The 12,856-nt window shown below is 41.5% G+C and overlaps 1 long non-coding RNA gene across 1 annotated transcript; it reads right to left on the minus strand.

Moving 5' to 3' along the window:
* Positions 1 to 11,615: 11,615 nt before the first annotated feature.
* LOC145421080 (uncharacterized) lies at positions 11,616 to 12,583 on the minus strand. The gene is made up of 2 exons (XR_013902372.1): positions 12,458 to 12,583; positions 11,616 to 11,864 (listed from the first exon to the last, which is right to left on the minus strand). It is a non-coding gene; the product is annotated as an uncharacterized LOC145421080 (long non-coding RNA).
* Between the last annotated feature and the right edge of the window lie 273 nt (positions 12,584 to 12,856).

The raw sequence follows: 12,856 nt of genomic DNA on the forward strand, positions 1-12,856 counted from the left end.
TCGATTACAGGTGTCTCTACAAACCGCATGACAGTTGAGAACTGTAAAAGAATCACAAGGATGGATGGGTTCTGTTAAAACCACAAGAGGTTTATTGTGGGGAGAAAAAATCAGCAGACAAATATCCTTCTTATTATATTAGATTGTTTGGTTAAAGCTGCCAGCACAGCGTCTAAGGCAGGGACCAGCTGTGTAGTCTGACAAACTGAGTTAGAAATAAGGGTCCTTCCTCCAGTCCGATTTTAGCTAATGTTACAATGCTTATCGGTTCAGCTTTCATACTGGGACTACTTTTAAACCAGGACTAGATGCTGAAAGAAGATTGACAGCCAATGTTTATTCAAAACAGAAATATTTGCTGGGTAGTTACATACAAATGTACAACAAGCTCGTGTACATACAGAAAACAGTTCTTATATTAGCCGGTAAAGGTTGAAACGTTAAAAAAGGTTGGAAAAATAAAAATGAGAAAACCTTATAGAACATTTTGCAAAGTTTATGAGGGCAAAACACAAGACGTGTTTTTCATATATGAAGTTTAATAACATCTATATTATTTAATCAAAAAGATTAAAAAAACAGGAGTAAGTGTCCATATTGAGCTTCTACAGTGTAGAGTTGGCTGCGAAAAAGTTTAGCACTAAAGGTCAGGAGGTCACTTAACTTGATCACCGTTTGTTTATCTTTCTTTCAGTGCCTGCACCACACACAGCAGCGCCGACGGTCCAATCAATCACAGCTCATTAATGACAAGAAATGGGCTGCTGAAACAAGACCATATGGCTCTGGCTCAGAACTCCAGTCTCCCTGCCTGGAACCTGCAGAAAAAATGCAACTGCTCTAGTCTTTCCCCTAAATAGTTATGACTATATAGCAGTAACTTCTTCAAAGCTTTAAATTGTGTGCATTTTTTTGTGTTTCCTTACTCGTAGTTAGCTTCAGTGATGAAGTTTATGATTAGACGGTGTGTTGCGAGGGAAACTGCAGCGAAGAAGCCTCATAAGATCGTAACACCTGGATTCTGTTTAATAGCCATATGGTAATAATACTTCATCAAAAGACTTTCAAAAGTCGGATGACAACAACTTCGACAGCTAAGCCTGCCTGTGCTGACACAGGAGGGGAGTGACCAAGTGGTGGAAAGAAAAATCTGTATGTCAGTCGCCTGCAGGGGCGCGATGTGAATGTTGATTGAGGTGCTGAAAACTTTACCACTTAGTTGACATTGAAAGAATGCAGCATTATGGAAGCACTAAGCCTATAGATTGGGCCTGAAAATAGCAGGAAACGGGAGCACATGAGCTTTTTTTTCAAAGGTTACTTCAAAAGCGCTGTATAAATGCACACTTTCTTCAATCTCTTCACTGCTTTGATGCCTTGATCCCCCTGAACTTTGCTAAAACAACATTTGAGCTGTAGATACTTTTCCAGAGAGAAATGGCTGCGATATTATTGATTCATATTAGGTGTCTGCTGCTGTTTGTGTAGCCTAGACACTTTTATCTTCCATTCAGTCGACACTTACGCCTCAGCAGTAGCCACTACAACTTTGCTGATGGACACGAGTTGGCACTCTGGTATCCTATAAAATGCTTCAGGAGGCGATAATATGAGCAAGAGCAAAGCACAGGACTCCAGACTGGCACTTTTGTCATGTTAATGTGACCGCATATGACGCTTCGCAAATAGGATTTACTGTACAGGGCCTCCTATGAAATGGAATTGCAGTCTCATAAAATGTACTTTTAAAGAAATTGTGTGAGGGAAGTCTGGGCAGTAAATTAAAGTCCTCTGGCAGGATTAGATGGAGGGAGAGGCGGAGAAGGAAGAGGGCAGCTGGATGAGTATGAGGGGCAGCTGTGCAGCTCCGGCTCGCAGAGGTCATGGATCTGCTGTAATTCCACACTTCTCCATTTCAGATTTCATTCTTTTTTTTCTTTTATTGCACATTTTATTTTTCTCTGAAACAATTGTCCAAAGGAGCGCTCTGGGTTCAACCGTTAATGCAGTGGACACGTATAACAAAATGCCTATAAACTGGATCCAAGAGTGTGTGCGTGTCCACAGTGAAAACCTCCCCTTCTTTTGCACGTCAACCGAACATCTGGGTCTGGCTTTGTGGGGAAAGTGTGAAGCTGATTTGCAGCTAAAGTTACTTCTTACTCGTAACATTTTGAAAGTTGAAGACCAATTTTAGGAGGATTCTCCACACTGCAGGCTCACAGAGCTTCACTCATTAGGCCACGTGTATGGGGGCAGCTCAGCTATAGTCCATGCAGAAGTCATCTAGGACCTTAACATTGCTCTGGTCACTGACATTTAAGTGTACTTCAAGAGTCTCCACACTGTGCCTTTTAAAACCTCCTCCTCTATCATCTATTAAATCCCTGAACCCCTGGGCCTGGTCTACATGAGCATTTGCGTGTGTGGAAAACTCTCAGTAGATATCCAGCTGTGGTTACTAATATGAGATCGGATGAACTCTTAACAAGCTTGTGAGCAAAGATGCAGGAGAGGCCAGGAAAGCTCTTCCTCCTGCTTTCAGAAAAGGCTACTCGCCTCTTTTTCCCTCCCACAAACTCTGACGTCAGCTGCGCGTTGACAATGCAACCACTCAACCTTCATGTGTCAAAATCTTAGCAGCGGATTACTCCACATATTTTTAAACGATGACATTTTGAAAAGCATCTGCATTGTAAATTGGTTTTAAGAGCCACTAATAAAAAATGTGGTTTAGATGACTGCTTTTACAAAACATTCATGATGAGATATAAAAGCAGAATTGAGGCTTGATTCATGTTAAGGTCTGTAATAAGTGGGCCCATTGTGTTTAATAAAATGTTGCTATTTTGCGCTGTTCTGATTAGTCATGAAGTCTGTTTGGAAACCTGATGAAAAAGCATCCAAAGAGGGCAGCACTACTTGTAATCACACATTATTTTTAATCTTTGTTATGTTTGTGTCGTGGTCTCTGGGTTTTGTTGTGGAGTTTGATTATTTCTAAGTGTGTTTATTTTGTTTGTTTCACTGGTTCTGATTATTAGTCGCCTGTGGCTATTGCTATTGTCTATAATTGAGTTCTAGTTAGGATTTCTGGAGTGTGCAATTTGAGTTTACTTCCTGAATTCCTTGCATAATATTCTAGCTTTCTCCATCTGTTCTTGTCAGTTGGAGGCTTATTTTCTCTGTGAATACTTAGTTGTTTTATTATTTTCTGTTTTACTTTGTTAGCTGTTGTCTCAAGACATTCAGCTTTTGCTTTAAGCATGACCTCCTGAAGGATTATACCTTCACAGCCTCCAAAAGGGCTTCACCACTACCTATCTGCCTGTCCTGCTTCTGCATCATGTCCATTCTCAGGAAACAGGATGTCAGTTTTACAGGCCTTCTGCACAGCCTTCTGCACAGCCTCCTTCCCAGCGTCAACATTGGTGCTCTCCTCACTGAGGTTTCCTGAGCGGTTAAACCTTCCTGCCTTATGACCAGCATCATGTACACTCTCCTCTGGGATTCTGCCTCTATTCCTCTCCACCTGCCAGGCCTCCCGATGGGTTTCTCCTTTACTGCCTGATTCCCGAGGGGATATTCTTTTGCCACAGTATCCCAAGTGGTTCCACCTTTACCACCCGTGTCTTGGGTGGTGCTTAATTGTTCCTTTTGTCTTAACCCTCATATTTTGTCATACATGGAAACATGAAACTAGGGATGGTGATCTGCCAATATGGAGTCTGACAATAAGATATTCAAGAATGGAACTGGATAGAGGGATTTCAAATAACATAGCAAGTATCAAAAAATATTACTTGTAAAACAAGGGTACATTATTTTAACTAACCAATTCATGTTTCGTGCAACTTTATCTTTTTTTCTTAGCTTACAAAACAACAGTCTACGCTGCAGCAGCTTTTTAGGGGAAATCGATTCGCTGAAAACGTTTTTCTTTCTGTCAAAATTTAGGAAAGACTGTAACAATATACATCTCTGATGATTGCAAGTTAGTTGTTGTTTTCAAACCCTGCACTCTGAAGGGAAGGTTAGTCCAAAATATTGTCACGAGTGATATATAGTACATGCTTACGCTGCATTTACCACCAGGCCTAAGCACTGGCTTTCTAGTATGGCCACTTGCAGAGTCTCAATCCTATCTTCTCCCTGGTGTCTTTTTATATTTAACAAAACTTTAATCTCTTTTCACCATCATTTCTCTTTTACTCTACCTCCACTGTTTTTCATACAGTTTTAGACGTTTCCTGCTACCCTCTACAATCTCTTCGCTTTTATTCTCTCTTCACCAACACTCCCCTCCTCTTTTCTATTTCACGCATCATTTCTCTGTTTAATTGCTGCTGGCTGAAACCTTCTCCATATTCCCCTGCAGCTCAGCATTCCTCCAGTCCAATGCTATTGCAGCCTTGTGCTATTCAATTACCCCTCGGTAGACTAAACTAAGCAGGGCGGGCCAGCACTGTTAGGGCTCTCAGTCACTGAAACACCACCCTGGACAGTGGCCAAACATCAGCGTGCTGAATGATAAAACAAAGCATTGTTGATTTGAACCTTAGGTGATTAAAAAGCGAATGCTGCACAATAAGACAATATATTTATTTCTTTATGGGCTTGTACAAAATATGAAAAACAAGACTGTAGCTGTATTGTAGTGCCTCTCCAAAAAACTAGAAAAGATGTGAAACCATAAGGTCAGAGTACTACCCATTGTTTTGAGTTTTGAAATTGATTGCATGGAAGAGGGACCAGTGCATGGTGGATAGTCTCCTTTGTATAATGTGGGAGGAACAAATCACTGAGTGTGCAGGAGCTGCAGACAATTCAGCAAAAGTTGAGATAACACAAAAGAAAATTGCTTCTCGTGGGAATCTGCTATAAGTTGTTTTGTTTATGCAGGATAGCTAAGTCTACCTTGGTTGCTACGTTGAATACAAGCTATACAAGTGGACGGTAGGGCTGTGGGATATGCCCAAAAGCTCATATTCCGATATTAAGACATCTATCGTCCGATAACGATATAAATCACAAAAATTTAACATTTTCTATAAATTCTGTGAATCTCGGGCAGATCGACTGGCGTGAAGTGTTTCCAGCTGGGCGTCGCGTACCTGGAGTCGAGTGTTTTAACTGATGCATGAAACGATACATTTTTAGACATAAGTTGTAACAGCCGCCGTTTTCTTTGTAAGTATTTATTACACAGCGTGCTGCGGGGAAAAGCCTGTTCCAACGTTTGAGTCTAAGGTTTATTTTTTTAGCACCTGGCGGCTCTTTTTTGCTTCTCGTCCGTAAATAATCTGCTCTTTTACGTGATTCAGTTTATTTTGAAAAGTCTCAACAGGATCTTGAGCTTTATTGTGAAAGGTTTATGTGGAACAAGCGGACACGCAGTGGTTTTACCGTCGTTGTTGCTAATGACAACGCATAAAAACAAACGCTGGTCTGTCTGTAGTGTGGTTACATTAAATACAAGAGAAAGAGAGAACTTTAAGAAATTAACATAGCCACTACAGTGACCATCAAAACGATGAAAAAATATTGCCGTAAACAGTTTATTTTGCGACACCACGAAACAAACGATAGCGTAAAATGAAACGATAGACGTTTTTATATCGTCATCCGATATATTTCATTATATCGAACAGCCCTAGTGGACGGGTGCTCCCAAATGTTAGACGCTGCAAAGGGACGATGGTCTTAAGTAAACCAAGTTCTCATTGTCCTGTCAGTTGCACACCATAGAAGTCGTAACCTGCCATTGTTCTTTACCTATTACTGTTGACTGTTGTTACTGCTGTTTTTCTTTATCTTGGGGTAACTGTGAGAGCATGTACTCTCCTTTGAACAAATTGTCGGTTTAAACAGAAACAACAAAAATGGTTAAAATGGAGCTTGAAAAAAACATTCACATCTAAGGTACAAGGACAGGACTGAAAATGATTTAAAAAGAAGCCAATGTCCAAAGAACATGTTTGAAATACCTTGATAGTTTTCTTTATATAGCGCCAAATCAAAACAGTGGCCTCAATGTGCTTCGTACATACGGCAAAGACTCTACAATAATACTGAGAAAATCATCTATAGCTAACTAGCCAAAGTTTTTTTGAAGAAAGCGCCATCTCTTGGTGACACTGTGCAATTGAGTGAAAGGGGCGTGCTTATAGTGGAAAGTAGGTACTCCCCAAGGGAAGGAGGGGTGACTCCCAGTGGCTGTATCTTAGCTAGCTTATGCTCCAGACTTCAGTTGCATTAGTAACTGTCTTGTATGTTCCCTGCTTTGCCATTTATTAATCATTAGCATTATTTGCTTCCAGTGCTGGTAGTTTTAATCCAGACTCTTCCCTCTTTTCATCACCAACAGTCGGTTAGGCTGTCATCGCTAAAAGTTGCCTAATTAATTATGCTTAAGCATAGATTCAGTGAGGAATAGGTAAATGCACTCATCTACCTGCATTCCTGGGTGTTTGGGGCTGCTAGCCACTTCTTTACATCCCTTACACTTATCCTCCCTCACACCTTACTTTTCCCTGGAACAGTCTCTCACTGTCGTTCTCTAAACCTAAAAGACAATTATGATTTGATCAACTGGTCTCTGAGTGCTATTGACACCCTTTTCTCAACGAGAAGTCGGGGCTCGGGAGAGCCTGAGTGCCCTGGAGGGACTTTCCCTGCCGGTTACACGATGGACGGGTGGCAGAACTGGAGGATCATGTGCCTGGCGGGACTGTCCATCGAGGACGCTGAAGATATCTACCTATTCGGAACCATGATAACAGGGTTCATGCTGATCGGCGTTGGCCTAGCCCTGCTTTATCAGAGAAATAAGAGAGCGGAACCGGCTGTTCAAACCCCCACATGGCTGCCCGCTGGATTCGAAGCGCTGGGACGAGGTGCGACCTCTCACAACGAACGTAATATGGTCAACACCTTGGAGACGCTTACTGCTGCTGTGAAGGCTCAAAACAACACCATTGAGCGTATGAGGGGAAACATCAGAGAGAGGCCTGCTCAAAATGACACCCTTGAGCGACAGCTGGAAAACATCGCGGAACGGATCACTGCAGTTGTGAAGTCTCAGAATCAAAAGACTGACAACACCTTGGAACTGAAGTTTGATACCATCATGGGGAGGCTCGCGGCTCTCCAACGCGAAGTTGAGGGACCAGTCTCAGAGTGCTAAAATTTGAGCTGCTCACAAAACAGAAATCAACAATATTCAACATTCGGACACCACGGCGCCAGCTGCTAGGCCCAAGGCTGGAGCCCACCAAAACAACTCCCTGATAACGACTGTGTGATGACTATTCTTCCCGTCCCATGAAGGCCACCTGGGTTGGCTGGCAGACTGTTTACTTAGCCTGATAGTGCGAAGGACACTGTCGCCGCTGAACTCTGGACACACACACACATACACTTACACTGACAAGCACTCACTCATCCCCCTCCCTTTCCAACGCCTTCGATGCTTGTGCCCTACCGGGGATGATAGCAGTCAACTGGACCAGCACAGATGCTGCAGGACCGGATGCGCTGTCTACGCCGGCTCTCTCTTACCCTTTACCCGCCCCTGTTGCTTGTCTCGTCTTTCTATGGTGTATTGATAGTCATGTGCTTTTGTGCTGAGGTGTTTTTTCTGTTATCAAACTGTTCTCCCACTAGGAGCTCAGTCTGAGTGGAGTTTTTTTTCTCCTCCTCTTACCTCATGTAGTGTATTTTCGTTGTTTTTCCTATCAGCCTACCTTTCTGACATGTCTGCCCAATGTGATGTTTGTGTAAAGTTGGTCAGAAGGTTCCTTTGTGAGTGCGCATGCGCCATTAGCGTGCTGCCTGCTGTAACCCCTAATTTCCCTCGGGATGAATAAAGTATTCTGATTCTGATTCTGATTCTGACCTCACACTGTCAAACCCAGTTCTGACATCATTACTCTAGTCCAGTCATTTTGTTTCCCGCCTTCTTTGAGCCAATCAGTCTCTGTTCCGTGTGCTTTAAATGTCAGCACTCTGCACTCTTCTGTCATTCTGCCTTTCAGGCTCTCGTTTGTGTGACCCGCCTCCTCCCCATCGCCGCCTCATCATGATCACTCAGTGCCCCATCCAGTCCTCCATCTTCATCTCCATCCTCACTGTCTAGACTCTGGGGGTTACTGTCCTGATTCTATCTTTGCTGCGACTCTGCTCTGCTATGTTGGTTCATCTGAGTTTAATCACCAAATAACTGATTATGCAAATTCTCTGTCTTAATAAATCAAGTGCAGTTCATCCAAATTATCTCTCCTCATTGAACTTGTCGCTAGTACTGTTTTCCTTTTTCTATGCCTTTGCTGCAGTAGACAAAAAACTGCCAAGTTTGGACTTAAATGTGTCCAAAATACGCAAAACAGTCAACACTTTAAATTTTTACAACAAACAAAATATGAGCACAATTCAAATTTGATCTTAACTGTAAAGCAAATAGCGGAGATAAACAGGCATCTGCAGCGGTTGCTTCAAAGTAACAATGTCTCACTTTTTCAATATATGCATTTCGGCATAAACAAGATTATTGTCAGTCCTTAAGGGTCTTAATGTTTGCTAGTATGTTTTGAGCATTGTGCAAACTGCATCATTTAGAGCCATTTCAGAGCCACATAAGAGCATTCATGTGCTTTTTCTTTATTCTTCCTCTTATTAGTATATTACAGTGCGGCGTCACCACTGCTTGCGGTTGACTTTGTGTCCAAGGTGACATCAAACAGTGAGTCATACAAAAAAAAAGCAAGTGAACAAAAAAAAGTGTTAAAGTAAGTGTCTGATTACCAACCCTCGAGAAAATCTAAACATTTGATCAAACAGATGTTAGGAAACATTTGCAAAATTAGACTTAAGTGAGCTGTTTTAATTTGAGATAAAAGGGCAAAGAGAGGATGGGTAATTTTTATTCCTCAGAAAGCCAGCAGCCATCAAGCTTACTTAATCAGGCCGTGCTGTTTTGTTTTAAAAGCAGCCTTGCTGGAGACAGTTTCAAACACCTCCAGAGTAAGCAGTGGCAAAAGCGCTCATATTTGCAACTGTTAGCATGAATATGAATACAAAGCTGGAGTAGGACGTTTCTAGGCCACACACATCCACAATATGTTAACCAGCAAAGCTTGATACACACAAACACACCACTTATCTTTTTCTCTCTGAGGCCTCACACATCGTAATGGCTCTATCTGCGTCACGCACACACACATACACACAACCCACTGAGGTATCCAGAGTAATTATCAGGCTGTTAATGATTGCCGCGCATCAGCAGTGCTCCAACCATTCATTACAAGAGCTTCTTCAGGCCCCTACTGCGCCCGTGAGACTGCTTATCACACACCACACCACTTGATGGGCTTAATGCAACCTATTAACCAACAAAAGTCTAGATGTGAAGTTCGCCAGGCCCCTCCCATCAGTAATACACTTTGATTTATGTTTTTGTATCAGTCCAAAGTCAAGCACTGGATTGGGATAAGCTGGATTGTTATTTTTTTTTTATCTTCTTAAGTGTGGATACTGCTCTGAAAACTGTAATTACTCTTGTAAGAACTACAGTGGGAAGAGGAGAGTGTGGTCAGAACTAATCTGTATTTGAAGTCCTTTCCATGATGGGGCTTGTCTGAGCGGCAGAAGGGTCTGACTGGCTAAATAGCTAAGATGTGGTGCACTGATATTATAATGTTGGCCGTATCACTGCACCTTGACAGCTAGTAGCCTTTGGAGTCACCCCCTATCCCTCAGTCTATGCCATCCTTTTATACATTCATCCAGTCTCCTGACACTGACCCCTGTCACTACCCTGCATTGAGGTTTTTACTGTGAGATGGAGAAGGTCGATAATGTCTGTCCCCATCACAGTGAGGAGACCCCGGTCTCAGTAGGAGCTTTCACTTGTGTCTGGGTATGTGACTGTATATTTATGTGTGTGTATGTGCTCATCAACCCAAGAAGACATTCAGTTCAATTCAATTTAGTTATATAGAGCCAAATCAGAATCAGAATCAGAATCAGAATACTTTATTGATCCCTGGGGGAAATTATTTTTTGTTACAGTGCTCCATTTTAAACCAACATTAAGACAAGACAGACAATACGCTAACTAAGAATAGTACAATATATACATATATATACACATACATACATACATAAGTCACTTATAAATAAATATTTAAAAAATCACAACTACAGTTGCCTCAAGGCACTTTATATTGGAAGGTGAAGACCCTACGATAATACAGAGAAAACCCCAACAATCAAATGACCTCCTGTGAGGAAGCACTTGGAGACAGTAGGAAGGAAAAACTCCCTTTCGACAGGAAGAAACCTCCGGCAGAACCAGGCTCAGGGAGGGGCGGCCATCTGCCATGATGGGTTGGGGGTGAGGGGAGGAAGACAAAAGTCACACTGTGGAAGAGAGCAGAGATTTATATAACTGAAGCAGATCAGACCAACAGCTGTTACGAGAGTAAAAGTGTGTGAATGTGAGAGTGAATGAATAGTGGCATTGTACAGCGCTTTGGTGAAAAGCGCTATATAAAGCCAATCCATTATTAAATGGTAAAATGGTAAATGGCCTGTATTTGTGTAGCGCTTTACTTAGTCCCTATGGACCCCAAAGCGCTTTACACTACATTCAGTCATCTACCTATTCACACACTGGTGATGGCAAGCTACATTGTAGCCACAGCTGCCCTGGGGCGCACTGACAGAGTCAAGGCTGCCGGACACTGGCGCCACCGGGCCCTTTGACCACCACCAGTAGGCAATGGCTGATGTGTCTTGCCCAAAGACACAACGACTGAGACTGTCGGAGCCGGGGCTCGAACCGGCAACCTTCCAATTACAAGACGAAGAGAGGTGATGAATGCACATGGACTTGGATGTAGAGATTGTTTGACTTGTTAGTGAGATAATAATTACTGTAGACTGGAACGATGAAATTTTTTATATGCTGTCTATAGGAACTCTATAATATGAGCAGACCTAATTCAGCATATCTCACTGATAAAAGTCAAAAAAGCAAAACATAATTTCTTCTAACACTTTGACACTGTAGCCCAGGGGTGGGTAGTGGATTGTTGATGACATGACCAATAAGCTTACAAAGAGATAAAATTCATATTTACCAATTTTGTATTGAGCAGAACTGAGTTCAGCTTATTGGTGCAGTCCTTGACAAACAGTCCCAGTTTCTCATTGGCAAAATTGATCACCAACCCCTGCTCTTAGCCCATGAGCACAAAACAGTCCTCTGCAGTCCTTTTGGACTACACAGCAAATCCAGCATGTCCAAATTAACACTGTTGGATTTGATTTCAACGCTATTAAAGTGTCTATATGGGTCCACACCAGAGAGTGTTAATTTAACTCTTTTTGGAGAGTTGGTACGTTAACTCTGATTTAGTGTTAAACACCAAATCTGTCTGGAGTTGATAATTTAACACTTGGTGTTAAGAGTTTATATATTAACTCTCAAAGAGTATTTTAGTTTAACTACGTAAGAGTTATCTTCTAATTCATTCTAAAAAGCGGGAATTTTACTGTTCTGAACTTCTAGAAATTTCTTTTGGAAATAAACATTTACTAAAAAGATGCAATGGTTTTTGAAAAACATTTATTCTGAACTGTGCACCACAATTTCAAAACATTTTCTGAAAGATGTAACAGTATACATGTTCTCACTTTCATTAGAATTTTGTTTATCAAAAGGTCTGACATGGTAAATGCAAATAACAGCATTCTCATCACTTATTTCTTCAATACAATATGCATGTCCTTCATTCATCCCTTTGTGGAACTTCAATGCACTTCTGCTCTCCCCCATATTCCATCTTCACAAGCATATCCTGTGCGGAGATTGAATAAAAATTAGTTGACACTAATTAATGACACAAACAAGTAAACAATTGCAGCACAGTAAAAAAAAAAGAAAAAAAAAGGAATCCTCTTTGAGCCATTACTTGTGTAAAGTATTTTCCCAAAAGACAAGGACACAGGCAACAGGTAATACTGAACTAAATGTAAAACCTCAACCTTTTTAATTTTTACCTAAACCGTGTGCACAAAACTCTGGAGGGATCTAAATGCTAACGTAGAACCCAGTCAGGACGTCTGCTACTGCTGTTTGGTCGTGTTTTTTTTTATTTTTATGGGCGATCGTTTTCAGGCTTCAAGTAGCACCATTATACCAACATTTCACATTCTAGACATTGTTTTAGGTGTATTTGACCAAAAGTTTGACTGAAAATTCACATGCAAGCTTTTTTTCAAGGCTGTGGTATTTGCCCGCAAACAATACCTTTCAGCTAGCTAAAACAGAATATTATGCTATCAGCGAGCAACATGGCTAATGCCTTTCACACAGCTTTGTCTCAACTCCAAAGAGCCACAGAAGTAAAAGCTAATAATAATTGAAACAATCTTTGAAAAAATGACTTACCAAGCATGGCAAACAACTCAAATATGTAGAGCAAAATGTTCTGAAACGGCTTCACTTCAGCTTCGATTGGAGCCGTGCTGGGGGCGGAGTCTGTGAATTCACTCTATTGGTGTCATAGCCCCTCTAGGAGTTCAGAGTTAAGAGGTCAAGAGTTAATGTTTCCATTGTAACACCTCCAGAGTTGACAGAGAAACACTCATTTTTAACACTCGATTTTAACTACCAGAGGTGTGGACTCGAGTCACATGACTTGGACTCGAGTCAGACTCGAGTCATTAATTTTATGACTTTAGACTTGACTTGAAAAAATGTTCTAAGACTTGTGACTTGACTTGGACTTTTACACCAATGACTTGGGACTTGAATTGGACTTGAACCGGTTTACTTGAAAAGACTTGA

The sequence above is a fragment of the Astatotilapia calliptera genome, chromosome 3, assembly GCF_964374335.1.
Source record: "Astatotilapia calliptera chromosome 3, fAstCal68.1, whole genome shotgun sequence".
NCBI classification, from domain to species: domain Eukaryota; kingdom Metazoa; phylum Chordata; class Actinopteri; order Cichliformes; family Cichlidae; genus Astatotilapia; species Astatotilapia calliptera.